Source organism: Pan troglodytes, chromosome 6 (assembly GCF_028858775.2).
Source record: "Pan troglodytes isolate AG18354 chromosome 6, NHGRI_mPanTro3-v2.0_pri, whole genome shotgun sequence".
Lineage (NCBI taxonomy): Eukaryota > Metazoa > Chordata > Mammalia > Primates > Hominidae > Pan > Pan troglodytes.
Genome location: NC_072404.2, coordinates 60,172,368 through 60,200,117, shown reverse-complemented (window position 1 = coordinate 60,200,117; position 27,750 = coordinate 60,172,368). Strand labels below are relative to the sequence as shown.

General features: G+C 35.5%; 1 long non-coding RNA gene and 1 other non-coding gene across 2 annotated transcripts in view; both read right to left on the bottom strand.

The window, feature by feature from the left end:
• LOC104007223 (uncharacterized) overlaps window positions 1–27,750 on the bottom strand; it is a 106,416-nt gene that overhangs the window by 49,695 nt on the left and 28,971 nt on the right. The window lies entirely within an intron of this gene.
• LOC112209928 (small nucleolar RNA U13) lies at window positions 27,385–27,488 on the bottom strand. Its single transcript, XR_002944914.3, has one exon. It is a non-coding gene; the product is annotated as a small nucleolar RNA U13 (small nucleolar RNA).

Here is a 27,750-nt window from a genome sequence, read left to right as displayed (position 1 = left end):
TTGATGAACATTTATAGAATTAGTTATAAGTAGGCATAGTCCAACATCTCAATTTACAAAAGAATAAACTGAGGGACCAAGTAATTAAAAATATCAATGATAACATTGACGTTCACCAGAGTAAAAGACACTAGTGGAATATTGGAACTAATATGTGCATAAATCTGTAGGAAAGAGATAAAATTGTGCCTATATGATGGTAAACATCTAGACAAAATATGAAATCATAGGCAATATTTCAAGGTATCATCAAGAGAACATTTCTGCAGTAAATGGCAATGTGAGGACAGTTGTCTTATATTGAATCAACCCATTGCTTATAAAATAGAGCAAAAAGAAATCAATTTTTTTTATCTCTGTTGACTAGGGAGGCTTATCATCCACCACTCTGATGAACTTTTGAGCTGCTGCCGTCACCAGATAGAAGCATGACAGGCTGACTTGCAAACCACTCCTCCTGAGTACATGAGCATCTGTGGTAAAGAGTGGAAGCAAACTCAATAGCACCCCTTAATGTATTAGGATTAAGTAAGATTCGGGGCACACAACCCACAGATCCCATTTCAGATTGAGAAAGCAATACAACTCTTCTTTCAAGTTATTTTAGGTTCATGGGGTACATATGCAAATTTATTATGCGGGTATGTTGCATAGTGCTGCGGTTTGGGCTTCTACTGAACTCCCTATCCAAATAGTGAACCTAGTATCCAACAGGTAGTTTTTCAACCTTTCCCCCCTTTCTTCCTCCCTCCCCCTTTTGTAGTCTCCAGTGTCTATCATTTCCTTTTTTTTTTTTTTTTTTTTTGAGACAGAGTTTTGCTCTTGTTGCCCATGCTGGAGTGCAATGGTGCAATCTTGGCTCACTGCAGCCACTGCCTCCCGGGTTCAAGCAATTCTCCCACCTCAGCCTCCAAAGTGACTGGGATTACAGGTGCCCGCCACCACACCTGGCTAATTTTTTATATTTTTAGTAGAGACGGGGTTTCACCATATTGGTCAGGCTAGTCTTGAACTCCTGACCTCAGATGATCCGCACACCTTGGCCTCCCAAAGTGCTGGGATTACAGGTGTAAGCCACCATGCCTGGCCTATTTCCATTTTTATGTTCATTTGTACCAATTATTTAGCTCCCACTTGTAAGTAAAAACATGTGGCATTTGATTTTCTGTTTCTGCATTAATTCACCTAGAATAATAGCCTCCAGCTGCATGCATATTGGTGCAAAGGATGTGATTTCATCCCTTTTTGAAGTTGCAGAGTATTCCAGTGTGTATATGCACCATTTTCTTTATCCAACCGAAAACTGATGGCAGTTGGGTTGATTCCATGACTCAGTTATTGTCAATAGTGCTGAGATAAACTTACAAGTGCAGGTCTTTTTGATAGAACAATTTCTTTTCCTTTTGGAAGATATCTAGTAATGAGATTGCTGGGTCAAGTAGTAGTTCTGGTTTTAGTTCTTTGGGGAATCTCCATTCTGTTTTTCAGAGGGGTTGAACTGATTTACATTCACACCAACAGTGTATAAGCATTCTCTTTTCTCTGCATCCTCACTAATATCTGTTATTTTTTGACTTTTAGTAATAGCCATTCTGACTGGTATGAGATGGTATCTCATTTGGTTTTAATTTGCATTTCTCTGATGATAAGTGATATTGAGCATTTTTTTCATATATTTGTTGGCCTAAAGCAACACAACTCCTATGACATTTGAGCTTTGTTATGTTTAAAATAATGAGTCAACTGGTAATAAAAAACTGGACTTAATTCAAAGGACATGAATATTTAAGATTGTCAAATTGCCCTCAAACTGGCTGGACTCATTTCTGTTTGTCAACAATATATGAGATGTTTTCATTTTCCATTTTATGTAGCATTCCCTTTTGTCTAATATATATAAATACAAAGATTATTCCTGTTCATTGTTTTCTTTTAGGCATGTTTTGCAATACAAAAAGTCCTCAAGTTATTTCTTTGGAATTTATGTTATACCTAGAATATTTTCATTTTACTGCTATTTTACTATATTGTACGTAGTGGCATTGTATTCCCATTTTTAATATGTATGCCTGTTATCTCTTTTTTTATTTTAGTTACCTCAGAGATTAATATTTTAAAGTTTGTAACATATTTTATTATTTGCTTATCTTCCAAAACACAATATTTTTGTGTTATTATTTTAGCTATAATTATTCAGATTTTTCCCTCATTCTATTGTACCATTTGTTAAATTATCACATTACATGCTTGTTAATGTTTATTAAATTGAAAAATTAGAGTTGTTAATTGTCCTCTTTGTTCCTACCACTTTATAATTAAATAATATGATCAACATGATTTTGGATCTTTGAAATTTTGTTGGGCATACTTTATTGTTTTACAAATACTTGAAATGCATATATATGTACCTAATAGCTCATGAGGTCTCCATATATTTATCAGATCATGCTTGTTGATTTTAGCTTTCATATTTTTGTACCCTTATTTATATTTGTGAGCTTAATTTTGTAGCTTCTGATGAAAGTAGATATTTTATAATATCCAGCTTAAATCCAGGTATTTTATAATATCTGGTTTAGTTTTTACTGTAGTTTCAATTGGTTACTGGGTACACACAAAATCATTATTTTATATATTTTCACCAGATTGCTTTTTCAAAATTTTAAATGGCTTATCCAGTAAGATTTCTGACTTAAATTTTGTCTGATATTAATACTGACACACTATCTTTATTTTTGTTGTGTATTTGAATGCAAATTTTCATCCACTTATTTTCAATGTTTCTATGTGGCATTATTGTATGATGTTTTTATAAACAGTTTATGACTTGATTTTTAACCCAATCAATATCTCTACCTCTTGCTTTTAATGTGTAAGTAAATTTGGTAGGGTAAAAGCTAATATGCTATAAAAAAGAGAATCAAAGTTCACTAGATTATACAAGATAGAAGATTACTTCTTTCATGTAACATTCTAGGGCCAGGTAGGCTTCACTCCACAAGGTCACCCAGGGATTCAGTAATACCATGGCTGTTCTACCCTCAGCACATAGCTTCATAGATTGCTCCAGTCATTACCATTTCCAGCCAGCAGACAGGACTGAATCCTCCAGGACACGGGTTTTAAAAAGACCCTGGAGGAACAAACAGCATTTATGTTTGTATACCATTGGCCAGGGCCTGGTTACATGGCTACACTTAGCTGCATGCTTTTAAATGGATGGTGAAAACTCAGGAAGAAGTAAAAGGCTGTGGAAGACAACTAGCTTTAGGCCATAGTGAATGTAATACATTTTTATTTGTTATGTTTTTTAAAAATATATATGTTTTACCATCTTGCATTGTTTTATGTCTACCATTATTTTTCATTACTTTCTTTTGTTTTTTAAAATATTTATGCCTTTTTTCAGTTCATTGAGTTTTTTTCTATTCTGTTAATTCTGTTCACTTTAAAGCTAAATATTTTATGTTTGTTCTTTTAATATTTTTAAACATTTTCAAACATGCATACTTTACTTACAATGTTTTTAGCAAAGATGAGACTTTTTTAAAGCACCCTTTTCTATTCTCTAGAATATTTTAATTCCCTCTAAGCATGTCCATCCTCATTTTAAAGTTTACATTTTAAAAAGATATTAGAATTATACTCAATAATTAAATTTACTGACATTTAAAACAATTTTTTTTGAGTCCCATAGTTTTTCTTCTTCTGGGTATAGTTTATTACTTGTTGAAGTATTTTCCTTACTTGTTCTCTCAATAAAGATTTCTATTGTGTTAAATTATATTTGTCTCTCTGTGCTGAAAAATCTGTTTATTTTTCCTTACTCTTTTATGCTGGTACGACAGATTTTAAAATTTAGGTAATAGTTGTTTTTGTTCAGTGTTCTGTATATATTTACTAACTCATCTTTTGGCTTTATTATTGCTAGTGTGAATTGTGCTATAATTCTAATTGACATATCTGTGAAGGTTGTCAATTATTTGTGGTAATTTTTACAACTGCCTCCTTATGTAGTTTCATGTTCAGTGCTGCTAGTATATTTTTTAATTTATAGCCTCATGACCATTTTCACTAAAGTTCTGATTTTTTGTTTCTTCAAATATTGCCTCTCCACCTTTCTCTTCATTCTCTCACTCTTCTATTTTTAGAACTGTTCTGAGAGGTATATTGGGGACTGCTGGTTCTCTTCCATGTCTCTTAATTGCTCTTTCACATATTTCCATCTTTTTAATATCAATTGTATTCTCAGTGAACTCTTCTATCTCTTTTTGTTCATTTCCATCCATGTGAATCTCTTCTTAGCTAATGTTTTCACAGCTACTTCCATATGGTGTACCAAGTCTCAGTCTAACTGTGTGTTCACAAGGCAAATTAAGTGCTTTACCCTGTGCAGAGACAATTATAGAGCTATCTGTGGCTTCCTTGAATTCCTAGTGAAAAAGCTACCCTTTTCCCTGGGCTTGCTTTCTAAAACCTTTTAGCTCTTTGTCTGAAATGGACATGGGATTATTTTCTTCTCTTTGAGATCAGCCAGTTAGAGAGTAGAATGGCAAACCATAGCCCCTAGTTACAAGTCTCGAAGCTAGTCCTCTTCTTCATCCCAAGTGATAGCTTTAGTTTCCTGGGACCGGGACACATTATGCTCACAATCTTAGCCCTGATGTTTGCATTTCTATTCTATTCTTGTTTCTGTTATCCTTTTTTAGTTTTATTATTATTATTTCATTTTATTATTTTAAACTTAATCTGTCATATCTATGTGTTTGAAGCACAGGACATGTCCAGTGAGTGACCACACTCTGCCGTCTTGCCTCTCACCCATTTCAATCTGGCTTTTCTATGCCCATCAAGACTACCCTGGCTGAGAGCATTGTGGACCTTTTATTACCAGGTTCATGGACACATTCAGTTCTCATCTTACCACACAGCTTAACACCCATAGAAACAGGTAAACATCACTTCCTTCTTGAAGTTTCTTTTTCTTAGTTTACGTAACTACTCTTCAGGAATTCCTAGCTGCCTTTACTTATTATTTTTATTTGCTCATCTTCTAAAGGCCAAGTTGCTTAGCATTAAGTCTTGTGCCCTATTTTATTCCCTCTCCTGCTGTACTATAAGTGAAATGCAGTGGTTTTGCCTGCAGAGCCTTTAGTCAGAGTCAGAGTTGAATCCTGACAGTTACTTAGGTGCTGTAAAATCTTTGTGTCTCAGATTCATCATCTGTAAAATGGAGTTGATATTAACCTTTAGGTTAAAAGGTAATTTGAGTATTAATTGAGATAATACATGTAAAGGACTTAGCACAGTGCCTTGATACTCAGCAGATATTAGCAATGACATTCATTATTTCTATCATTTATACACCAATAACTTCCCAATTTATAACTCCAGCCTGAATTTCTCTGGAAACCTTGAATGCTCCTTCTCACTCCCAATTTGACATTTCCTCTTGGTTGTGCAACCTGTGCCTCACATGTAAGGTGTTCAGAATTAATCTCCTGATCTTTTGCTTACCTGCTCCCCTTTTACTTCTACATTTTAGGGAAAGGCAACTTTCTCAACCCAGTGTTAAAATTCAAACACACACACAGAGTCATTCTTCATGTTGCTTTCCTTTTTCCAGTCATAGTTTAATCCACCACTAAGTCTTACCAGTTTTATTTACATTTTTAAAATGATGTCATTTCTGTTGCTACTCCCACCTCTACAGCCTAGATCAGCATCCTTCCCCACTTTAATAATTTTAACAACCGGCTCAGTTGCCTCCCACCTCTGGTTCTGCCCCCTTCAGTCCATTCTCCTCACAGAAGCCAGAGTGATCATTTTACAAGTTAATGAGCAGAAATGACAGATAACGTATACATCGGTTTAACATGTACTATTCCAAAAATCATTTTCTATTGATTGTTTTTGAGACTTTGATTCAAATAAGTAGTGTTTTTAATGTGTAGAACATTCCCCAAATATCATATACAAGTAGACTTTTCATTAATGTAGAGAGAACAAACTGAGATTAGAAAATATGACCTCCAACAAATAAGTGCAATGAAGGCATTTAGATACACACTGAATACACTGAAAAACAAGCCCAGAAGAGATTCAACTGGAAAACTTATATGTTAAGAACAAAAAAAGAGTCATGAGCAAACAGAAAGGAGTCATTGCAAAAATAAGCAAGAGCTTCACAATAGCTGTGATAGGTATTACAGGGCTAACATTAGGGGGTGAATAATCAGTACATGGATTAGTCTGTTCTCATGCTGCTATAAGGACATACATGAAACTGGGTAATTTATAAAGGAAAGAGGTTTAATTGACTTACAGTTCCACAGGAATGGGAGGCCTCAGGAAAATTACAATCATGGCAGAAGGGGAAGCAAACATATACTTCTTCACAAGGCAGCAGGAGAGAGAAGAATGAGAGCTGAGTGAAGGAGGAAGTCCCTTATAAAAGCATTAGATCTTGTGAGAATTTACTCACTATCTCAGGAATAGTAGGTGGGAAACTGCCCCTATTACTCAATTACCTCCCAATGTGTCCCTCCCATGACACGTGGGAATTATGGAAACTGCAATTCAAGATGAGATTTGGGTGGGGACACAGCCAAATCATATTAGTACGTAAGAGAAGAAAACAGCACAAAGTCAAAGAATAAGTTAAGATTTCAAAATTTAAAAAAAAACTTTACCAGTGGGTACATTGTATATATAAAGAAATACACGCCTAGGCAGATCTTGGAAATTCAGGGAGAGATGGTAGTAAGGAAACTATTAATAGTCTTCAAAATGCATGTCTCAGTTGAAATGACTGATGAATATGAGAGAAACATAATGTGATCATGTATTTTTTAAAAACATTGTGGTTCTAAGAAAAAGAATTTTCTGAAGAGAAGCATTTATGAGAAAATATGTTTCATCTGATTTGGAATCTTAGCAATGATATCAAAGATTTGACTACAAAATAAGTTGGAGGCATTCATGCAACACTATAGAGCTACTAACTGGATTAAATGCAGATAACATAATCAGCTACGTAGAACACAAAAACAAATCAACAAAAAAACTGCTGAAACTAATAAACCACTATTTCACTGTTACAGGATACAGGGTTAATATACAGATGCAAGCTGCTTTCCTATATACTAGCAATGAACAGTAAAATTTGAAATTAAAAACATAATATCATTTCTACCAGCAAAACAAAAATAATGAAATACTTAAGTATAATTCTAATAAAATATTTACAATGTCTATATAAGGAAAACTACAAAACTTATGAAACAAATTGAAGAAGAACTAAATAAATGGAGAGATATGCTACATCCATGGATAGGAAAACTCAATATTAACAATGTGTCAGTTCTTCCCAACCTGGTCTACAGATGCAATGCAATCCCAATCAAAATCTCAGCAAAATGTTTTGTGGATATTAACCCAAACTATTCTGAAGTTTATATGGAGAGGCAAAACACCCAGAAAAGCCAACACAATATTGAATGAGAAAAACAGTTTCAAAACTGACACTACATGACTTCAAAACTCACTATAAGTTTATAGGAATCAAGACAGCATAATATTGATGAAAGAATAGACAAATAGCTCAGTAGAAGAGAACAGAGAACCCAGAAATAGACTCACATAAATACAGTCAACTAATTTTTAACAAGGGGGCAAAGACATTATAATAGAGAAAAGATAGTCTTTTCAACAAATGGTGATGAGACAACTAGATATCCATTTACAAAATGCGAATCTAGACACGCTTTACACCTTTCACAAAAATTAACTCAAAATAGATAACATAACTCAACATAAAATGCAAAACTATAAAATTCACATAGAATAACATAAAAGAAAATCTAGATGATCATGGATTTGGTGATGACTTTTTAGTTACGACACCAGAGGCACAATCCATTTAAGAAACGATTGATGATATGAACTGCATTAAAGTTAAAAATTTCTGCTCTTTCAATGATACTCTCAGGAGAATGAGAAGACAAGCCACAAACTGGAAGAAAGTATTTGCAAATAATATGTCTGATAAAGGACTGTTATCAAAAATATACGATGAATTCTTATAACTCAACAATAAGAAAATCAACAACACAAAAGATGAGCCAAAGAATGGAAGAGACACCTCATTAAAGAAGATATGCAGATGGAAAATAAATGTATGAAAAGGTGCTGAAATTTATATGTCATAAGGTAAATGCAAATGAAAGCCACAGTGAGATCCCACTACACACCTGTGGGAATGGCTGATATTCAGAACACTGAGGAGGATGTGGAACAGGAACTCTCATTTATTGCTGGTGGGAATGCAAAGTGTTATAGCCACCCTAGAAAACATTTTGGCAGTTTCTTATGAAACAAAACATACTCTTACTATCTAATCTAACAATTACACTCCTTGATATTTACTGAAAGGAGTCCATGCAAAACCTACATACGTATGTTTATAGCAGCTCTACTCATAATTGCCAAAACTTGAGAGTAATGAAGATGTCTTTAAGAAGGTGAAAGGGGACATAAACAGTTGTACATCCAGACAACGGAATGTTATTCAGTGCTAAAAAGCAATAAGCTATTAAACCATGAAAAGACATGGAGGAAACTTAAATGTGTATTACTAAGAAGCCAATCTGAATAGGCTGCTTATTATCATATGCTGTGTGATTTTACCTACATGACAGAGCGGAAAAAACAAAACTATGGAAGCAGTAAAACATCAGTGATTTCCAGAAGTAGAAGGGCAGTGGGGGAATGCATTTGCTCAACACAGAGGATGTTTAGAACAGTGAAAACATCCTGTATGATACTATAATTACTCTGTATGATACCATAGTCATGGATACATGTCGTTATACATTTTTTGAAACTCACAGAATGCGCAACACCAAGAAGGAACCCCAGTGTAAAGTATGGCTCTGGGTGATAATGATGTGTGAATACAGGTGAATCAATTATAACAAGTGTTCCACTCCAGTGAGGGATACTAACATTGAGAAAGGCTAGGCAGGAGTGGACATAGGAAATATTTGGCGTGTATCCCTACCTTCTTTTTATTTTTTCTGTGATCCTAAAATTGCTCTTAAAATCTTTTGAACATATTCATATTGTTCCGGTGTGATAAGTATGAATGTACAGTAATGGAGAAAACATAATACAATGTAATATGTAAATAGCTTTGGAAGGCTAAATTCTTAAGAATGTGAACTTTAAAAAATATTACAAATTTTTCTTTAATTTTGCACAATACAGCTCTGAACAACAGTATTAAAAGTGAAACTTTTATGTTTTCACTCTATTTCCAGAGTCCTCAGTCATTTTTATGACTACATCTAAAGGTTAGACATATGTATGTGTGTTTATTGAAGTGTGTAAAATTAAAATAGCACTTTTCTCTATGTAAGTGTGTTCAGTTCTGCAATAAATCAAAAGTATAGCCTAGAACTCATTTCCTTACATTGTATGGCCTAATGGGAAAATAGGAACTAAAGAGCAAAGGATTACATTTTCTTCCCACCATAACAGATGGATGCTCATTTGCAGAACAACGATGTGTTCTGAATAGAAAGAAGAAAATTTCAGTAAATGCAAAAAAGATTGGTGTGTATTTTCAGTTTTCTCCATATCTAATTAGAAGTGCATTTATCTGCTGGACAAACAATTGGTATCTGGGTGTAATTATAGACTACTCATAAACACTTGATTTAGTCTTCTTGTTAAAATTTTGAAACAAAATAAGTATATAATGTAATTTTAACTCTGTGGAATAGTACAGTCATCCTTATCTATTTTCAAAAGAATGGGGCTGACCTATAATAATAGTATCAGGAAAATCAAGTCTCAGGATAAATTAAGGCTTGAGAAAATAAATTAAAGGGAATAAAAATCTCCTTTTAGTTTTAATCTGAGTATGAATTGATAATGTCCTACAAAAATAGAAAGCATGATATTCAACTTGTATTTTGCTCCCTTCCCTGTAGAGTAAGCTTAAAATAAAAAAGGTCATAAATGGACTATAACTAGAATGAAGACAGATAAGAAAACTAAAAAAGATCTGTTTTTTTAAAATATTAAAAAAATCTTTTTTAATGATATTTACTTACATTTTTCAATTACCTCTCTCTACAATAAATTTGAGCATGATCTGTAATTAATTACTAGTTATCATAGATAAAATGTGAAGATATAGGTATTCATTCATATGGGAATTTTTTTTAAAGATTGATTTTGGGAAAAATGTTGATGAACTTGATTTTGATCCTAGGGAAAAAATTAAGAGGGCATTATTGCTATTTAAAAATGTTAAATATAAAATTTATTTCTGTGATTATAATACAGTACATACTACTATTTACATGCAATAGGAAATTTGATATATTCAGAAGCCGTTAAATAAGAAAATAAAAATAATCCCCAATAACCCATCATTCAGAGGTAAACACTATATTGGAGTTTTCTTCTTGTAATGATATAGTGAGATAGATAAGAAGATATTTACAGCTGTATTTGGTGTGACCATAGAGGGAGAGCTAGTTCATGCCAGTATTTTCTAACCCACAGACAAGGGCTTATACGGTTAAATTCTCAGTAGCTCTGCTCTGGAGTTTTTCTCTTTGTCACAGTACACAGGCTGTAATAAGAACAATCCCTGGTCTCCATCCCCTCCCCATCTCCAGGAGCTCTTGGATTCTTGGCAGGACCCCTTCGGGTTCTCAGTGTCCTCCTATTGTATGGATATCGGTTGGCTGTGCCTCCTCTTGGACCATGGTGGTTTGGACTTGCCCAGGGTCTACTACAGTCACTTGCTCAGGTCAAGGTGGACCACACAGACCCAGAGCATGTGGCAGGCACCCTACCCTGTGCCTAGGGCTTGGAGCTCCTGTCTGGCTTTGCCTCTGCTCCTACCAGCAGGAATATTTCAGCAACAAGTGCTCATTTCCCACAAACATATTTATTCCTAATATTAATACTACAGATTTAGGGGTTGAGTTCTCTCAGATAGCATCAAATTGCACCAATCTTTCTTAATGCAACAAATATAAACTCTGCAGAAGTCTGCTGAAAAGTCCTTTTTTTTTTTTTTTTCTTAAAATAGTATCTTCAAAAACTCATTTATGGCTGGGTGCAGTGGCTCACGCCTGTAATCCCAGCACTTTGGGAGGCCAAGGCAGGCGGATCACTTGAGGTCAGGAGTTTGAGACCAACCTGGCCAACACGGTGAAACCCTGTCTCTACTAAAAATACAAACATTAACCAAGCATAGTGGTGCACACCTGCAATCCCAGCTACTCAGGAGGCTGAGGCACAAGAATCGCTTGAACCTGGGAGGCAGAAGTGGCAGAGAGCGGAGATCACGCCACTGCACTCCAGCCTGGGTAACAAAGCAAACTCAGTCTCAAAAAAAACCTCCCCAAAAAACCCTCATTTATCTTTAATTTAATAAGCATACTTAATTATCCATTATTTCTTGCCTGCAATTTATATTTTATTTTCAATTTTGTAAGTAATTCTTTATATAACTTGAAAATAAATTTTGGCCTAGAATGTAAATTCTGAGAAGGTGAGAGTTTTTGCCTCTTCTTTCTACTGCTGTATTTTTGGTGAATAGAACAGAATCTGCTTGAAGAATCCATCACTGGCTCGTGAGTGTTAACTGCCATACCCCTAATCAACACAGTAACACATCTCCACCAGCATCCCACATCTCACTCCAGGTCCTCCTGACTCTAATCCTTTTATTTTTCATAGCAGTTATAATTTTGTAACAGAAATATTTGGTTTGGAATGTCTATAAAACCTGCAAATAAGTCGAGTACATGTTAAATATATCCGGAATTTGGGAGGGAGTGCAGGAGCAGGACTGTAGATAGGAATTTGGCACAGAGAAACTGTATAAAGTTCTGAGGGTTGAAGAGACTGCCAAGGATGTGTGTGTAGACTGGTAAGTGAAGAACAAAGACCGAGTCTGGGGTAGGGCAACATGAAGAGTTCAGGGTGAAGAGGAAGGGGCTGTGGAAGAAAGTGAATACCAGAAGAACCTGGGCGGTAGGAAAAACTGGGCAAGTGTGGGATCTTGGAGGACAAGTGAAGAAAATGTGTTAAGGAGAAGGAAGAAATAAATTGTGTAGAATGCTGTTGATAGATCAAGTTCAATGATGTCTTTGAATTGACGTAGATTTAGCAACATAGAAGTCATTTATAAACTATACAAAAGAAGTTTTGGTGGAGTGACGAGTTAAAGGACATATCAGAGTGTGTTTAAGAGGATAAGAGAGAAAAACTGGTTTGGAAATTAAGAGAAGTGTTTTTAATTTTTATTTTATTTTATTTTTTTAAAAGGAGACATAAAAACATATGTGTGTACTGACAGAATGATTCGATAAAGATTTTTTTACTGATGAAGAGGAGACCTCATGGCCACTGGGAGGGATTAGCTTTAGACAGAAACATGGGTGGTTCTGCAGTAACAGGCAAAAGGGCAGCGTATGTAGGTGGAGGTACCTGTAGGCCGTAGATGTGAAAATGAGGCTTGTGGAAATTCTTTTAAGATTCCTTAAATTTTCTCAACAGGAAACATTAGAGTGAGAAGGGGGATGAAGCTGTTGAAAATTTCAGGGGAGAGGAGAAAGTGTAAAATAGATGTATAAGAGAGAGAGAAGGCATAGATAGAAGATGTATGAAAATTGAGGTTGACGGTCATGAGCTAGTGCACATCTGCTTAGTTTTGTTTGTCTCTCCTCCAGCCTCATTCAGCACACAGGCTCAAGTGAGGGGTGGTCCAAGAAACAGAGTGAGCCAGGGTTGTAGTTTTGTCAAGCGATTATGAAAAAGAGTGATTTTAACAATTGCCTATAGAACAGCGATTCCCAACGTCTTTGGCACCACGGACCAGTTCCCTGGAAGATAATTTTTCCATGAACCAGGGGTCAGGGATGGTTTCAAGATGAAACTGTTCCACCTTGGATCACCAGGCATTAAATTCTCATCAGGAGCATGCAACCTAGATCCCTGGCCTGTGCAATTCACAATAGGGATCATGCTCCTGTGAGAATCTAATGCCCTACTGATCTGACAGGAGGTGGAGCTCAGTCAGTAGTGCTCTCCGGCAGCTGCTCACCTCCTGCTGTGTGGCCCAGTTACTAACAGGCCACAGACCAGTCCCAGTCAGCAGCCCCAGGGTTGGGGACCCCTGCTATAGAATTTAAGTTGGGTAGAAAGGGGAGTGAGACCATTAAGGAGTAATTGCCTGACAAAAATGTTGGTAGAATCAGTAGAATAAAAGTTCCCATGAGGTTGAAAGATTGTTGAGTTCAAGGTACTGGAAGAAATATTTTAAAAATAGGAGGTGGGGTGCATAGTGGGATGCATTAAATTAAAGCTCAGGAGGGTTACAGTGATGGAAAGAGCTAGGGTAAGATCATGGGGGGATGGCTGAGGCAGCAAAGGGAGAAAACTCACTGGAGGAGAGAAGGACGAGGAACTGAGTCCTGAGCATTGAATATTGAAATCACGAAGAGTTAAATAGGCCTAGTGATCCAGGGAAATGAAGGGGATGCCGTTGGAACCAGCAGGGAAAAGCCACAGTGAAGAGGTAGAGGTGATTTAATCTGATAACATTATATCCGAAACTGTGTTTTGTTTTGATTTGGTTTGTTATGTCTTGTTTTTGGAGCACAAAGGAAAAGCAGTCTGTAATGAAAGGAAAAAAAATCAAGAAAGGCACTTATTTTACCTACAGGTTTAGCAACGTGAAGGTCATAGAAAAGAAAACAAAAACAGACAGCCAATGTTTGAAAGGTAAAGCAGGGAAGGGATAAGATTCTATTAGATCAAGAGGGTGAACGCAACATTGAGAAAACAGGATGACGATATGGGGGATTGTGCAAACTGTATTACACAGGGAACACTGGAAGAGTTTTAGGAATGGGAGAGAGGGAAGAAAGGGCCAAAGACGGGGACTTATGTATCCCATGGAGTTTAGACTGCAGCACATGAGGAGAGAAATGTGGGATCTTATTTGATTTTTTGACATCTCTTTGTATATTCTTAGCACGTCTTTTCTGATTTATATGTATATGCATATATATGTGTATTTATGTTGTGAGTTTCTTTCCAGTCTATTTGTCTTTTTTTTTTTTGAGATAGAGTTTTGCTCTGTCACCCATGCTGGAGTGCAGTGGTGCGATCTCAGCTCACTGCAACCTCCGCCTCCTGGGTTAAAGTGATTTGCCTGCCTCAGCCTCCCAAGTAGCTGGGATTGCAGGCATGCACCACCATGCCTGGCTAATTTTTATATTTTTTTTTTAGTAGAGATGAGGTTTCACCATGTTGGCCTGGCTGATCTCGAACTCCTGACCTCGAGTGATCCACCCGCTTTGGCTTCCCAAAGTGCTGGGATTACAGGATGAGCCTTCGTGCTCAGCCTCCAGTCTATTTGGTGTATTTTACTTTACAGATGGTGTATTTTTGTGTTACTAAGTTTATTTACTTTGTTTTTTTTAAAAGTTTAACACTTTGGCTTTTGGAATTATATTTAAGGAAAACTTCCCTTTTCAAATGGATGAGCCAATTTTCTTAACACATTAATAATCGTCCTCCCACCTCTTGCCTTTAATTCATCCAGAACTCTTACTCTGTTTGATTCTTCTACTTGCCTGTACTTGTACCACAGACATACTGTTTTTATTACAATAACTTTTTAACATGTTTTGCTTTATGCTAGTCTGAGCCTTATTTCTCAGCATTCACACATACTTCAGTTTGCTTTTTTCAAAACTGCTTTGGCAATCCTTATTTACTCTTCTATTTGAATTCTGAGTAATGATATATATAAAACAATCGTGAAGCATAAAGTACTACTTACCACAAGATATATATATTTTAAATATAACTATGTTACAAATGATATCAGATCTTTTACTTGATGACAAAAGATTGAAAACGGTTTTATCAAAATAAAGACTAAGAAGAGAAAAATATAAAAGTTGTAAAGTACATATGAGAGCCGATGGAAAACTATAACAAAGAAGAATTTTTGAAAAGTGTAAATCAAATGCAACAAAATTAATCGTGAAGCCTAAAGGAACCGAAGAACCTGCAATCCTATGTAGACAAAAATAGATCTTCAGGAAGATGGGTTTCCAAGAAAGTGTGCTTCTACAGAAAAACCTGACATTCAGAAGGCAGCACTTGGAGGAGGGGGTGCTAGGCAGGTGATGAGGGTAACTGTGGGCAGCTCCCTGAATTTCCCACATTCTGACATTGAGGCTCCATTATTTGTCTAGGAGGCTACTTTAAATTTTGATTTAATTAAAACGGCCTCCAAAAAGTCCACAAACCAATTGTGGATCTCATTGAATTCCCAATGTAGGAAACACACCCATGTAACCATCTTCAGATGGAAAATCAGGGCATTTCACTTCAGAGGCCACATTGCACCTCCTCCCAGCCAGGATTTATCCACACAGCTAGCCACTGTTACAACCATCTGCTCTCCTAGATTAGTCTCTCCTGCTTTTGAAACACATATAAATGGAGTATATAATATAGTATGTACCTTTGTCATTAGTTTCTTTCCTCAATATGAAGTCAGTGAGATTCATTTAGATTAGAGTATACAGCAATATTTCATTCAATGTCAGTGTTGTGTAGGGGTTGACAAAACTCTGTAAAGTGTCAGGTGGCAAATATTTTAGACTCTTTAGGCCATGTGCAGTCTCTGTCCAATGTCTTATTAAGATGTATTTTTTAAACAAATCTTTAAAAATGTTAAAAAAACATTCTTAGCTTGGGGCCCATACCAAAATAAGCTGTGGGCCAGATTTGGCCTACAGGACATAGATGGTCTATTATAGTATTTCTGTTATAGAATTCTATTGAATGAATATTCCAATCCCCTTTTATTCATCCCATTGCCATTGAACATTTAGGATATTTCAAATTTCGGTCTTTTATAAATGGTGTCACTGTGAACATTCTTGTGCAGGCCTTTTAAATAACTGCTACCTGCATTTTGTTGAGAACACAGCTAGAAGAGAAACCACTGGATAACAGGATTTGCACATGCTTGGTGTAGAGGCTGTGACCAAATTGCTGTTCAAAGAGGTTGCATCAATACACACTCCTACAAGGAGCGCACAAGCATGCTAGTCACTGCACATCATTGTCAGCACTTGGTATTATCTGCATTTTTCATTTTAACCATTCTAATGGTTGTCTAGTGGCTATTAATGACTACTAATGAAGTTGAACCATTTTTTAGGTTTATTATTCATAGGGATATCCATTTTTGTGAAAATCTGTTCAAATCTTTGCCACTTTTCTACTAGATTTCCTTTTCTTACTCTTTTGTAGATATTTTGTGCATATTATGGATATGAGTCCTTGGTTAGATATGTGTATTACAAAGATCTTGCCCACTCTGATTTGCTCTCTTAATGGTGCTTTTTTGATAAACAAGTGCTCTTAAATTTAGTCTAATATAATTTGTCAAGATTTTCATCTCTGTTAAGTGCTTTTTGTGCATTGTTTGAAAAATATATGCCTACTCTAATGATATGAAAATATTATCTTTGTTCCTTGTAAAACTTTATATTTTTAAATCTTTCACCTGAAGACCTAAATTTTCTTTGTTGTTTTTATTATGCATGTGATATGAAGGATCAAGATTCATTTCTTTCCTATTAATATCTAGTACACCTAGTTACATTTTTTAAAAAGTCATTTCCCATTACACTGAAGGGTCACTTTGCTATAAATCTAGTGACCATGTATATACAAGTTCTGTTCTTGGGGTCCTTGTTCTGTTTCATTGGTCTTTTTGTTTATAAATGCACCAATAGTACAATGTATAATTTAGTATGGATTTATCAACTCTAGTTACCTTAGGATGTTTCAGTATATGGCATTAGAAAATATCCACTTTTATTCTTCCACACATTGGTCTTAGGTGGTCTTGGCTCTTTTTTTTTTTTTCATATAAGTTTAAGAATCTGCTTGCCAACTTCAACAAAAACTACCTGCTGGGATTGTAATTAAAATTGAGTTGAATTAATAGATAAGTTGGGGCAAAGCATATGTTTACAATATTCTTGGTGCATCCCAGCCCAGGCCACTCTTGCCACCCGCCTTTCAAACATGAATTTGGCATATCCTTTCATTTATTTAGGTTTTTTTTTAAGTTTCTTTTAATACTGTCTTGTAATTTTAAAGTAATAGTCTTATACTTAAAGATAAATTTGCATTAGATATTTCTGATATTTTCCTATTACTAAAATTGATATCTAGAAGAAAACTTTTCCTTATGTTTGTCACTAATGTATATATAAATACATTGATTTATTGATTAATTTTTGTGTGTTGATCTTGTGTCCAGCCACCTAGCTACATTTAATTTTAATTGCCTATTTTCAGTGTCTTTTGAATTTTGTATATGTACCGTCATAATCTCTGCAAATAGCGATAACTTAATTCCTTCTTTGTAAGCAACATCTGCTATTTCTTTGTCTTATTGCATTGGCTACAATTTCCTGCATAATAGAATAGAAGCAGTCATAGTGAGCCTCCTTGAATTGTTCCTAATTCCAGGGGGAAGCTTTCACTATTTCACCATTCACTATATTTGTGCAGACATTTTAAAAATATTTTTATCAAACTAAGGGACAACTTTTAGTTCCAGTTTGCAAAGAGTTTTTGTTTTAGTGATAAATGGATGTTACAAATATTACTACATATATTGAAATAATTGTGTATTTTTTCTTTTTTTAAAAAAAATTTACTTTTCAGGTGGAAATAAACTGAATTCCAACTATTGGCTGACCTTGTATTCCTGGAAGAAACTCAACTTGGTCATGATGTATTATCTTATATTTATATTGCTAAATTTGATTTCCAATGTTATATACATATATTTTTGCTTCTGTGTTCATAACAAAAATTGATCTATAATTTTTCTGTTATGTCCTTGATAATCTCTTGTGTCAAGTTTGTTCCAACCTCACAGAATGCTGAAGTGCCCTCATTTTCATTGTCATAAAAGTTTGTGTATTTTTTTGAAATTTTAATGCTTGAAAGAATGGACCAATGAGGTCATCTGGGCCTATATATTTCTTCATGAGATGAATAGGTCTTTAATTACAAATTTAATTACTTTAAAATAAAGATGCCTATTTATATTTTCATTCCTTCCAATTTCAGGTTTTGTAAATTGTGTTTGCTCTAATAATGTTCATAATAGTCTCTTATTAATTGTATAATGTCAATGGATCTCTAATGATGTTTTGTTTTTTACTCTTGCTGTTGATAATTTATGCTTTTAAATAATTCAGTTTTGTTATATAAGCCTATACACTTTATTAGTCTTATGAAAAAACCAGGTTTGGTTTTCTGGATTTTTTTATATTATGTGTTTTCTTTTTTTAAAACAAAAAACTTACACATAATTTCCTTCCTTGTATTTTCTTTGGATTGAATTTACTGCTGTTTTCTAAGTTTTTGAGATACAGAGTTTGATAATTGATTTCTAACTTTCTTTAATTTCTCATATTGTATTTAAAAATAAACTTTTCCTAAACAAATGTTTAGCTGCACTCTACTAGTTTTACATATTCTCTCTCTCTCTCTTTCTCTCTGTCTCTCTCTCTCTCTTTCTCTCTCTCTGTGTGTGTGTGTATATTAAGGCATATATGCTTTTTGGGTTAATATCAGTTTAGAATTATAATATCTCCCTTGTGCATGGACTCATCATTAAAATATCTATTTACTAGCAGTAGCAAAGCATCGTGTGCTTTCTTTTGGTTAGTTCTTGCATGGTATAGTTTTGTCTTTACTTCAAACTTACTTAAATTTTATAATCTTTACTTAAACTTTTATAATTTTTAATCTTATAAAGTATGTTTCTTGGAAGCAGTGCATTGTTATGAAAATAATCTAGCATGACATTATTAGTCTTCTAATTAAACTATTTAGGGCATTTCATTTAATATAATTACTGATATAGTTGTCTTTTTATCAGCTTATATTTATTTTATATTTGAACCATTTGTCTTTTTTTCATTTTTCTTTTCTTCTATTAGATTCATCAGGAGATATTTTGTGCAACATTACTCCTCCATTAGATTGTTAGCTGTATATTTTTCAAGAAATTAAAAATCTTTTCTTCTATTTTCTGAATGTATTATACATATCTTTTAAAAATCTTTGTTCAAAACTCCAATAACAAACTAGACTACTTCTGAAATTGTTTCTCTGAAATTGTTTTTTATACTTCTTTTTTGATCCTTTGATCCTATTTATTGGAGTGATTTGTATTCTAAATGTTGTGCATTATATTAGAAAAATTGTAGAGATTTATAAAGTGTTTTCTTTCTACAGATACAATGGAGTTAACTACCCGAATCCAATTCAAGCCTGAGTTAATGCAAGGTTTTATAGCACTCTATCACTCTCTAATTTTCTCCCATTTCTGGGGTTTATCTCCCTCAGGTGATCCTGAATTATGCTAATCCTATTTTCCTTTGTTCTCAAGAATGTCAGGTTGTTTCTTTAACTTCTTGGTCTTCTGTAACAAGCAGCTTCAGACATGAGAATGAGATTGTGGAGTGGGTGAAGTGTTGAGTTCTCTGACCTTCCTCTTTCTTTCTAGAATCCTGTCTTCTCCAGTGTTTTTTCCTAACCCCTCCCTCTAGCTCTGCAACACTGTAACCGTTTTTCAGGTTTCTCTGGTTCTTGTCCTTATTTTTGGATCTCAGTTTTTTTTAACTGGGCCTGGAATTGGCAAATGCCCTGAAGGAATGCTGGCTTACCTCTCTGGAAGGTCCGTGTTCTGGAATTTTGTACTTTTAGGTGCTGGAAGGTTCCATATCTCTCCAATGCCCTCAGACAAGTTTTTCTCTGTGCATTTCATCTGGGTTTGAAAGTTGTTTTTAACAGCAGTATTAAATTGCCACAACCAAAAAAAATCAATATGGGTATTCTGATCCTGGAGGCTCCCAGGTGGACTCTTCATCTGTTAGAAGCAGTGTAATTTCCCTAACTCACTTCCAAGAAACTAATTATTGGGATGCCCACCTGTAAATATAAACATATAATGTGCTCCTGGTCATCATGGTTTTAAACAAGTCCAACCTTTAGAACTGCTGTGAGATTAATAGAAGTCTACAATCTCTATCCTTCAGATACTAGATAGGGTGGAGGCAATTAGGCAGGATGACTCCCTGAAATCTTTGAGTGTCTTTATTTGAATACTAAAATAAGCTGGAAACCAGATTAAGACTATTATTTATGCAATTGAGCTCCTTCAACCTGCTTGATGAACAGTACTAATGGGGTCCTGTGTATGGTGTTTTAATGCATTTTTAAAAAGACATCTGGAAAGTTCTATTTCTATTCCACTTCACTAACAACATACGACCACTCAAATTAAAAGGAACAGGAAGAGAAGGATCTCATAATTTCTATGATCCACTGAGCTGCTAGCTTGGCAGTGCTTTCAACACTGGAACCTGTCACAGAAACACTGGAATGGGCTCAGCAAGAGAAACTGTGACAAAGTTAAGAAATGAAGACACTGATGAAAATATCAATGCTGGCCAGACATATTATTTGTGTTGGAAAGTGTGGCAGCATCTATGATGATTTGTGTGACTGATGAAAATAGCTGAAAGGTATGATGTTATAAGCATTTTCTCATTTTACACACGTGCACACAGTGGACATAGATGAAAGAATTATCATAAATGTATGGTAACTCACTTGTGTGAAAGGAAGCTACCAAACTCAACTATCAGATGAAATAAACAAAAAACCAAAATGAGTGTGGTTGAGAGTGTTCAATGTTATCTAAGTTCTTTGCTCCTGGAAAGCAGCAGCAAAAGTTAAGAAATTTTCCCACCCTCTTGTGTTCTGAGAGATGGCTAACCTAAAAAGACCACTCTATATTTTGACATAAGACCTGCCTTCATCATTTCTCAAGACTCACTCATTTATCTGTCTCCACAAAATCCTAGATCTTCTTTCTTTTATTCTGAGAGATTCCTTATTAATGAACCTTTTCTCTATTATAGTAGTCTTAATCAAGTCATCTCCTTAATTATCGGGTACATTTTTGACAACAGAAAAGCAGAGGCTTTAATGAAAATATGAATGTTTTTCTGTATAATGAATGAGCAGAGTAATATGCAAAAAGCAACCTAAATTATTTAAGAAATCGTAAGTAAAATTTCCAAAAGAATATAATTCAAAGGCAGTACTTACATGTTGGTGATCTGGATGATTAAGCTGAAAGGTATTCAAAAACAGAGTGTAAAAGGAAAAAGAGAAGAAACTTCATGAGAAAAGTGAGATAAGTGGCATGGAACATCTATCGAGAAGCTTCAATATCTACATAATAGGAGTTCTGTAGGAAGAACCATAGGGGTAGAGAAGAAACAAAATTCAAAGAATTGATTGTTAAAACATTTCAAGAACCAAGGAAAGACAGGCTTTTAGATCCAAAGGCTTATCAAATGCCCAGGTGAAATGTTTTGGGAGAAAAAAGATTCACACTTGGAGCCATCCTAGTGAAATGTCTATGTTTCAAGAAAGAATGCTGAAATCTTTCCAAGTAGAAAATCTTGGAAAGGTTACTGAAAAAGTAGCAATGCACAGAATAGAACCAGCTATTTTAAAGCATAATGTCATCAAATAATAGTGATAGCTAACATATTTAGCCCAGTCTTTTTTCTAACTTCTTTGTACATGTTTCTCTTCGAATTTTCTTAACATCTCAATGAAGTAGATATTTATTATTAGCCTCTTTTTTTTTCAGGGAAGGAAGTTTAGATACAAAGATGTTAAATAACTTGCCCATAGACACACAGCTGGTAAGTGGTGGAAAGGGATTCAAGTTCAGAAAGCCTGATTCCAAAGTCTATGCTTTGGACTGGCTTGAGGAAAATGCATTTATGTAGGTGAAACTATGATACAAATGTGAAGGCAAAATAAATATGTTTTTGGATATGCCAAGACCCAGACATTTTGCTGGATGAACTCACATAGGAAGAGCATGCAGACACAGAGAAAAGATCCAGGACTGAGCCCTGTGCATGTGAATGTTTAGAGGTTGGGCCAATGACTAGCCAAGGAGACTAAGAACAGTTGGCCAGAATGGAGAGAGTGCTGCTGCAGACACTAAGTGAAGAAAGTGTTCCAGGAAAAAGGAATGATGCCAATATCAAACACACCTATCAAGCAGAATGTGAGGGGAATTAAAATGCAACCATAGGATTTGGTAATGTTGAGATCCTTGGAGAAGCTGCTGGTAGACCTGACTAGAGTGGATTCATGAAGGGAGGAGAGGCCTTGGGTGAGCAGGCGTGATCTCTCCCTGACAGCAGGTCCATCTGGACTCGTACATGGCAAAGAGAGCCACGTCCAACTTGATAAAAAGTCTAAACTTAAATTACAAGTTTTAAACTATTAGACAAAAGTATGTAGGGATGTATGTATATCTTACAGTGGGACTTTCTTAAGCAAAGAACAAAGTTAAAAAGCTGAACTACATAAAAAGTGAAAACAATTCTAAACAAAGGTAAATAGGCAACAACATACAGGTGAAAGTATTTGCCATCAATAAAGCAGGAAAAAGATTTCAACTTTCAACAAAACGTGAACAAATGAATATAAAAACTTCAAATAAGTTGAAAAATAATTTAAAGCTGAAAACCTAATATAAAGAAGGTGAAATAAGAATGTGTAATACAAATACAAAACAAAGAATTCAAAAAACTAAGAAGAAAACATTGGTACATTGGAAAGTATGCAATTGATACTATTTTGTTCATTAGTTCTGAAAAAATAAAGAAAACTTTAAATATGCTAAATTGAGATGAGGTAGGAAAAAAGATTACTCTCATACACTATTGGTGGGAATGCAGGTTGATACAAATTTTTTGGAGCCAGTTTGGAAGCCTTTTTCAAAATTCAATTGATAATTTAAATCTTAGAATTTAGTCCAGCATACATCATTCCTTCTGTGTAAAATGAAGCATGCACAGAAATATTTGTTGCGATATTATTTATAATAGTAAAAAAAAAAACTAGAAACAAATTTAATACCAATCTATGGCTGCACAGTTAAATTCACTATGATGTTGGAATATTATGTAACTTTAAAGAAAAATGAAATAAATTACATTGGAAACATGAAATGACCAAGCAAGTGTTAAGTATGAAAAAGCAAATTACAGCATTACTTATTGCTGAAATTTGATTAAAAATGAGGAGATGTAACTAGCTGCTATGATCTGATTTGTGTCCACTTAAAATTTATATGCTGAAACCTAATTCTTAATGCAACAATATCAAGAGGTGGGGCCTTTGGGAGATAAGTAGATCATAAGGACACTGTCCTCAACAGTAGGACTAGTGCCCTTATAAATGAGGCCCAAGGGCTCCTTCCACCACGTGAAGGCACAGCTAGCAGGGACCATACCTGAAGCAGAGAGCCCTCACTTGACACAAATCTGCTGGGCCATGATCTTAGACTTTCCAACCTCCAGAACTGTGGGCAATAAATTCCATTGTTTATAAGTTACTCAATCTAAGGCACTTTGTTATATAGCAGCCGGAATGGGACTATGACACTAGCCTACTAATGAGGTATAAAAGAAGAATGTCTGTAAATCTACATGAAAAATGTAACCTGTAATGACCTCTGAGGGGTGGGTTGAGGGTATGAGGAAAGAAGAAACAGTGGATCATCATCTCATTTTACTCAAAAGTTCATCGAATCTCTTGATGTTTTTAAATAAGCAATGTTTTATTTTAAATGTTTAAAGGAAGAGTTTTTGTAATTTTAAAAAGACAAAAAAGAAAGAATAATTATATTCTTTACATTACAGAATATACCAAAACCAGTTCTACATGGACACAAGAGATAGATCTAATGGTGAAACTTAAAAGATCTAAAGCATTTTTCACAATTAGAAAGATCACTATAAAGATAAAGCACCTGAAAAATCACTGACTAGAGTACTTGCCTTTTCATTTAATGTGTATGTTTGCATAAACTATGCATGCATATTTTAATATATGCATATAAAATTAGACACACATGGGAAATATGATGACAGGGACAATTTTCTGAATGACAACATTTTTTTACTTTATATGTATTTGTGTAAAGTTTCTTTTTTTCCAAAGAACAGTAATTGTGTTTAACCATAAAGTAAAAAGTTAAATTAATTTCATTTGATTGCTACATAACGTCTAACAATCTGGTGTCGGACAACAGCCTACACATAAGGAACTATGTCTTGTTCAGCCTGACCAAGGGCAGAAGAAAGGATGCAGCAGCACAGAAAGAATAGATTTTCCTTGTACCCATGTTTGCTTTGGCATTATTAGATCCAATAATGAGAACCTGGACTAGGAGACTGGATATTGATTATTTGCATTCTTTGTATTTAGCTGCTGGAGAAGGTGAACTGGGGAGAGAATGGTGTTTGGTCATCAACTTCACATAGCCCAGCAAGTGGATTTTTAGATTCTGAACACTTTCCCTTGAATTGCTTGACTTTTCTGCCTTGGAATTACATCTGTCTCCTGAAGGGGTAGGGCATTGCCCTTTGCCTCTGACCACCCAGTTTCTGGGGAGAGGCAAGGTTACTGCTAAGCCATGTGAATCACAGGCATTTTGTTTGGTGAGTCTGTATTTGGGAATGTCCAGGCAAGTGGTGGGAAAACTGGTTCCAAGTTCATTGTATCCTTGGTTTTTTCTGACCATGATTCTTTCGTTCAATAGGAAACAAGTGAACCTTGACCTTCCATAGGGCAGACACGTGGCAGGTGCTGCAGGCTCAGTGTTGAGCACCCCAGCGGGGAGTGCAGGGAAGTTCAGCAATAACTTAATTATAATTCTATCTGATAAAAGCTGCAATGCAGAAGTGTGTTATGGACTGTATTCTGTTCCCCCAAAATTCATGTGTTGAAGGTTTAATTTAACCTCTAACACCTCAGAATGTGACTGTATTTGGAGACTGCGTCTTTAAAGAGGTAAAATTAAAATGGTGCTATTTGGAAGGGCCTTAATCCAATCTGATTGATGTCTTCATAAAAAGAGTTCATATGGACATCCTGAGAGACACCAGGGATGCTCACATACAGAGAAAAGGCTATTTGGAAGCCAAGGAAAGAAGCCTTGGGAGAAATCAAACCTGCCGACATCTTTGATCTTGGACTTCCAGCCTCTAGAGATGGGGTACTTTCTGTATTTGAGTAACCCATCTGTAGCACTTTTGTATGGCACCCCTAGCAAGCCAATGCAAAGTTCAAGGTGCTCTTAGAAGGAGCAAGGATTGCTTTCCACAGGGAGACTGATCTGAAGAATGATTAGTGGTTAACTGTAGGGGTCCTGTGAATGCAGTACAGTGAAAAGATCCTAAGTGAAGGGAGAAGCCATTTAAAGATTTAAACACGACATTCCTATGATCTCTTTGAAACTTTTATAAGTAAATATAGCTACAACATGGTAACCAGTGAAGATCGGGGTCAACAAAAGAGACTGAAAAGCAGTGCACTGGCATCAGGAAATGAAACAAGAAGAGTATGCCTTACTGAGAGCCAGAAAGTCGAGTGGTCAGCAAGGCACCTTGAGATCAAGAGGTTAACTAGATGTTGGAGAGCTTGGTAACTCTGACTAGAGCTTCTGATGCAAGTCCAAAGTTTAAACCAAATTCAAGTGGCCCGAGGAGGGAATGGGAGTAAGGAACTGGATGTTCTGTTATTAGCCCTTTTGAGAAGCTTGACTGTGAAAGCCAGAGGGAGTTTGAACAGCCACTGGTTATTTGGAGGGTGACACAGGGAGCTTTGGAGTCCTCTAATACTGTGCAATGGTTTTCAGTGTGCAGAAGCAGCAGCAACATCACCTGGAAACTTGTTGAAATGAAAATTCTTAGGCCCTGCCTCAGACCTACTGATCAGAACCTCTGGGGGCGGAGCCTAAAGAACCCCTGCCCTAGAACAGTCTTTCAGGTTTACAGAAATAGGCTGACTATAGTCAGAAGAGTCCTCATCCCTGATGGAGTTTCCTTCCCAAGTTTTAATGCCTTTAGTTCACTTATTCCTGTTTCATAAAGGGAGATATGCAAAGTGCACCCACACTGCCACCCATACAAGAAATAGTAGTGGGTGAGTCTAAGAGAGGTGAGGCTTCTTGCCATAATAGTTTTGGGAGGTTACTGTCTTCAATTATACATTCGAAGAAGTTTGACTTTTTTTTTTTTTGGTGTGTTTGTTCTTCTCTATCTACTTTCAAATCTCACTTGCATTGACTTAATATAACATCTGTTATGTGCACTCAGTTTATTTGAGGAATTTTTTTTTTGCTTGTATAACCTCTCTCTCCCTCTTACATACAGTAATTTCCCCCTTAAATAATTGCTTAACACTGCTTTCAATTTTAAGCTCTGAAAAACTTACCTCCTTTATATTAATATCTATATACCCATCATCTTTTCATACCCTTTATTAATTCATACTTTTGGAAATTCTGGCATTAACCATTTATGTCTTCTATGGCTTTATTTTTTATTTACTTGTGTTTATCATATCTCTGAATTCAGCTATGTCTTCTTTACCCACATCACACTTCATCACCATTAGCACATGTGATTGATGGTGAAGGATACAGACAGGACTCGTGCCTGTGTGTCAGTGCAGAGCTTAGCATGTAATCAGAGACCATGCCTGTTAGCCGTTCTTATCATCATGAGGGGACTGCAGCCAATGCTAACAATGGCACCTCACCAGTCTGTGCTCTGCACTGGAGCTTCACTGTTAATTGACTCATTCAGTCTTTCAAACCCTAGTCAGCTTTTTGATTGCATGAACTTGATTTTGTTTAGCTTTATAGGTCTCATGTGCAAAAAGGAAACACCCCTCTTTTGTTCTTTCCTTTCTCAGCAAGAACGATAAAATAACCATAATCTTTTCCCTGTGTATTCAAAATACTCTGACTGAAAACACACTTAAATTCTAGAAAGTTTTATAGTGATTTAAATTACAATGGCACCGTTTTTTTTCTGCTTGTCATTATCTTCCTAGGCTCTGTCACTACCATGGCAACACATACTGTATTTTACTTTGTGTTTAAAAATTATTTATGCTGAGCCATAAACTAGTTTTGTATGAATATTCAACAATGCATTCCAAGTGGCAAAATGTTCTGAGCCTTGTCTTAAATCCTTCCCACGCTCAACTTTTAAAATAATGCTTTGAAGTGCAGTGCTGATCATGTCGCTCCCTTCTCAAACCCCATCAGTGACTCCCCACTGTTGATCAAGGAAAGCCTATACCCCTTGGTCTGATTTCTGCCTCCTTTTTTTTTTTTCTCATCACATGAGTAATGCACCAACAGCATAACAAGATTTGAGGAAGGCACTTCTCACACATGAGCATGAAAACCCAATCATCACACTTATAAACTACAAAAGGATCAGACTTCTGCCTCCTTGATAATCTTGTCTCAACCTGCCTTTAATGTCTTTCCAACTTGCATCTGACCTCCTAATATGCATCTGAGAATGCCTCGTCTATAAACTACAGATGGCTTATTAAAAACGGCATCAAAAATGAAGACTTGATTGCATCACAGAAAAGAAGTATGAAAATAAGAGGGCAATGACTGTTTACTTTCCCTGCAATTCTCTAGGTGTTCCCTTAATAGTCCAGGGATGGTTGTTTCCCTTCTAATGGTCA